This window comes from Plecotus auritus (assembly GCF_963455305.1).
Source record: "Plecotus auritus genome assembly, chromosome: 1".
NCBI lineage: Eukaryota > Metazoa > Chordata > Mammalia > Chiroptera > Vespertilionidae > Plecotus > Plecotus auritus.
In genome coordinates, this window is record NC_137770.1 from 50,291,614 (window position 1) to 50,296,019 (window position 4,406).

Genomic DNA, 4,406 nt, shown 5'->3' on the forward strand with positions numbered 1-4,406 from the left:
GCTGTGTGTCCAGCCTCCCTTCTGGTCTACCTGTTCCAGTGCTGCACCGCAAGTGCCGGACAGAACAGTGACCTCCCACTTGGCAGAGGCAGGCTTCTCACACTGCACAGAACTGGTAACTTGCCTGGGGAACGGAATGGGCCCCTGGTCAGTCTTCCTGTTGAAGTATGGTAGCAACCATACTTGGGTAAAAACAGCTGTTTGAATTTTAACCCTGCTATTCTGGCTTCTGCACACACTTACTTGCTTAAACAATAGGGTAGTTACCTCAGCACATAAATCCATCCCACATCACAAAGGTTATTTTCCTGTGCCTGTGGACCAGAACCACAGGAGATCGATTCCCACTGACTCAGTAGCTCCAGGAGTTGAAACTGCAGACAACTTTTAGAGATGATTAACTTTGCTCAATTCTGCTTCTGTACAATCTGCTTTCGCAAGATAGGTCCACATTCCAATCCGATGTCCAGCAGGATGTGGCTGGGGGCTCGTTTAGAACAAAGGAAAATTTTTGTGGTTTAGACCTTTAAAAGAACTGCCTACACCTGAAACGGCGCGGTCATGAGGGTGGACTCCACCTGCATGTGGTGCTCTCGCAGCCGTCCTGGCCAGCTCAATAAATCCTTGCCTGCTTTTTTAAATCAATCAGCAGCCTCCGGTGGTCTTATTCTGACTCCAGGGTTCGACCCCACAACACTGTGAGTCAGTGGGGCCCATGTACTCGCAAACAGCATCATAGCGAAGCTCCACCAGCCGATTCTCTGTCTGCAGAATGACCGCAGCCTGGCTCTGCTCTCTGTGCCAGCCCAGCAGGTGGTCCACCCTTCCAGCCTGTGGCCCCAGCACCACCATCACCCGTTTGCCCTGGACCTTGGGGATGAGGGTGTCCAGCATGTCTTCCCTGACGCCTTCCAGGACCTGGCCTTCATCTATCCAACATACACAAGTATCTGGGCTGAGGACATACTCTGTTATCATCTTGGTGCTGTAATACTGACCGCAATAGTACAGTTTGTCCACAAACCACACAAGCAGGTCCCTGTGCAACTGGTGCTGCCCCCTAGAGGCTGCTTTCTTACTCTTGGATGGAGGCTCCTCTTGTGGGTCTGGAATGTGTTTCAGCTTCCTCTCTTCAGCTCCCCACCGGTTGCGAAAGTCCTGTCCGGACCCTGGAAGGCCTTCTGTGACAAGGCTGTTCTGTTTTGTTGCCCTGATGAGGGAGTTTTGCTCACCTGGCTGGGATCCAAGAAGTGCTTGTCAAATTCCTGCTGGGAGACAGGCCACGGGCAGTACTCACCAACAGTCACCATGTGGCTTCCCATGGCCAAATGAATCATGGCCCAGACATTGCTGGTGTCCAGGCCTTCCACCTTTCCATAGAGTCTTCCGAAAGGGCCAGAAGGAACCACCACAGCTCCTCCAGGTACCAGTCCTTGAGGCTGGTCTTCCTTATGCTTCTCTTGCTTTTCACCTGGGCTTGGTAGGTGAGGGGGGCCGGTGGGGGCCAGGTTCTGGACCTCAGCCAAGTTGGTGCCCAGCCCTAACCCTTTAGTGAGTTTACATGGGGCTTCACCACTTGATTGAAGGTGTGGCCGATGCCCCAGCCAGGTTTCCAGCCCACGCCCCACAACATGGACAGCCCATAGGCCTTCACAGGGACTGCCTCATAATCGGCCGCCTTGGGCACTGTTTCTGCCCAGGGCTCGCTGCCTGCCCCTTTCTTGTGGGTGCATCTTTTCTGGATCATGGGGTCGACACTCACATTCTCTCTTTCTTCCAGAGAGTTCTTGGATTCCTCAACGAACTCTTTCATAGCTGGGACAGCATCCCATCCCCAATGGCCTCAATATCTGTGGATGGGCCTGGGCCTCAATCTTGGTGGCTGCCTTCGATGGTCATTCTGGATCAAAGAGATGACAAGTTCCTGGGGGCTTCTGAGGTATTCACACTCTGCAACTTCCTCCCTTCCGTGGTCTTCAAGAAATCCTTCTCTTCCTGAGCTGCACCAGGGTTGTCTCCCTGGCCGGCCAGCTGTCTTTGGGTGGCCTTACTACTGAAGCTAAACAAAATTGGGGCAGTAGAGAGTCACGCCGGCTGCAAAACACTCTCTTTGGTGTCCACCATCTTGTTCCTCTTCCCAGGCTGCTCTCCCATTTCTTTTAGGAGTTACTTTTTCTACCTGTATAACTTACCAAATAAATGTTCTCTTACCGTTTGGATCTTGGCTCTGAATTCTTTTTTAGCCAGAACCCAAGTACCAAGGTTGCTGAACCCAGGTTTGGTCTGACCGCATCTACAGCAGGTCCATCCGTCCATTGTGTGGCCATGTGAGAATAAACAAGTCATCTTTTCTGTCAAACAACAGTTGAGACAGCCGCCATTTTGGACTGTGTGACTTGGCAGCCGCCATTTTGGCCACATGGCTTGCAGCTCCCCTGGGGCCACCATCTTGAAACAGCAAAGGCCAACCCCTCCCTTTGAATTAGCCAGTCACGAAAAACTGTGCACCTGAGCTCCAATCAAGAGAAAGGGACAGGTCACATGCGTCAGGGATTGCAAACCTGAGCAGACTGCCTGCTCGGTGTGCACGTGCTTCCAGACCATGTGTGTGCACCTTTCTGCGTAGAAGTAAAGATGCTTGCCTTGCTGCCTGGCTCCCGAGTGTGTTTTGTATTCTACCAGAAGCCTTGACTTGGGGGGCTCGCCTTATTTCTAACAGCCAGGAGCCAGGAGTCAGGCTGGAGCAATGATAGAGGTTTCCTTTGTTCAAGAGTTTACTAGTAAATATGAAATCTTCTGGCACTTGCAGTGGCCATGCCTACACATTTCCTTTGGCCAATGCCCCGTTCCCAGCTGTGACTGAAAAGTAATCACCTTCCCACTGGGAATGCCTCTATTGTCTTGTCCCTTCCTCCAGCCATCTATTGGGAACAGACTTGGAAAATGTTAATGTCAGGGTCACCAAAGGAGGTACGCAGAAGGCGGAAAGGGGTAAAGAATTATGAACGTTTTAGGTTATCTGGAAACCAGGTGGGCTGAGCCCCCAAATGGCATCAGCACCCAGCTATGGGAGTCAGAGATTTTAAAGGACTCTAGGCTGGCTTTTTTGGCAGGGAATTCTCTGGGCAGATCCGGATCCTGGGCAAGTCTGGAGGGGAAAGTTACTGGTCTTAGCAAATGGAATGTGGTCTAAGCAAAAGGGAATGTTGGTTGTGAAATTATCTAAAGATCAGTTTCCCAGGGGAGGGGACATGGATTGGATTATTTGATCAGACCTAACAGTTAACTGTAGCTTTCTGGCAAAGCTGTATAAATGGCATGCCTACATTATCTAGACTCCCTTTTATTCCTTTCCTGTTATTTAATAACCATGTTATTGTAACAGTATCAGTTCCCAGGCCTCCTGCCACACTGCTATAGGCTCTGCCTTTCTGGGTGTGACCTTCAGCTCTTTGGGTACATTAGGACACTTTTTAGAGCTCTGGACCAGTCCAGGCTTCAGAGCAACCAGAGGTCTGACTAGCACTCCTGGAGCAGCCAGCACTCACTGCCTGGCCTGGGAAGCCTCGTAGTGTCTGGGGATCCAGTCTTGCTCTTCCTCCCAAACTCATACAATGCAATGGCATAGACCACCTTTCCTCAGAGACCAGGGCCCAGCTCAGCCTGGATGCAGAAGGAGGGGAAGTTCCTCCCTCAGAAGATGCTGGGGTGTGGGGATGTGGGCAGGTTATTGAGGGACTTCTTGATCCTGGAGTTGGCAATGGCCTGTGATTAGATTTCCATGTGACCATGAGGCCAAACTGGGTTTTTTTTCTCTAATAGGGTTGTAAGCTGGGAGAGGGGATGGGACTCAAGTCCCTTCCCTCCTGCAATTAGGTCAGTCTCCCCAGGATCCCTTTCAGAGAGGGCTCCAAAGAAGGAACTTGGCACCCCTTGTCTGGAAGGCCAGAAACTTAAGCAACACCAAAAGTTCTGGAGACAGAAAGGCAGAGAGAGGGTCATTTGGTGTTCAGATCTGGGTATGAATCCCAGATACACCTGGTCCGGCTGTGGGACCTTGGACAAGCTCTGCAGTACTCTGACACTCATTTTCCCTGGGTGATAAATGGCTCCTTTAGCATAACCAGTTTTGGAGGGAAATAATTCACGAGGGAGGAAGTAGGTGGTAGCAATTCCCCAGGAGAGATTAGTCACAGCCCACGGAGCTGTGACAAAGGCAAGTCCAAGGGCGGGTCAAAGGGGCGCCTGGGTCCGTTGCTAGTCCCGGCTTCGGTGAGAATGGCACGCAGCAGCGTGGGTGTCTCCGCAGGGCCAGGGGCCCACACTTAGCAGCTGGGGACCGCTGGGCTCGCAGTGGGCGGGCACACCCTGCACCTGGGAGGGGCGGGCGGGGAAGGGGCGGGCCG

General features: G+C 52.1%; 1 pseudogene across 1 annotated transcript; it reads right to left on the bottom strand.

Moving 5' to 3' along the window:
• Window positions 1-645: 645 nt before the first annotated feature.
• Window positions 646-2,293, bottom strand: LOC308233817 (G-patch domain and KOW motifs-containing protein-like; annotated as a pseudogene). Its single transcript has 2 exons — window positions 2,289-2,293; window positions 646-2,059 (listed from the first exon to the last, which is right to left on the bottom strand). The product of its transcript is annotated as a G-patch domain and KOW motifs-containing protein-like (transcript).
• Window positions 2,294-4,406: the final 2,113 nt, after the last annotated feature.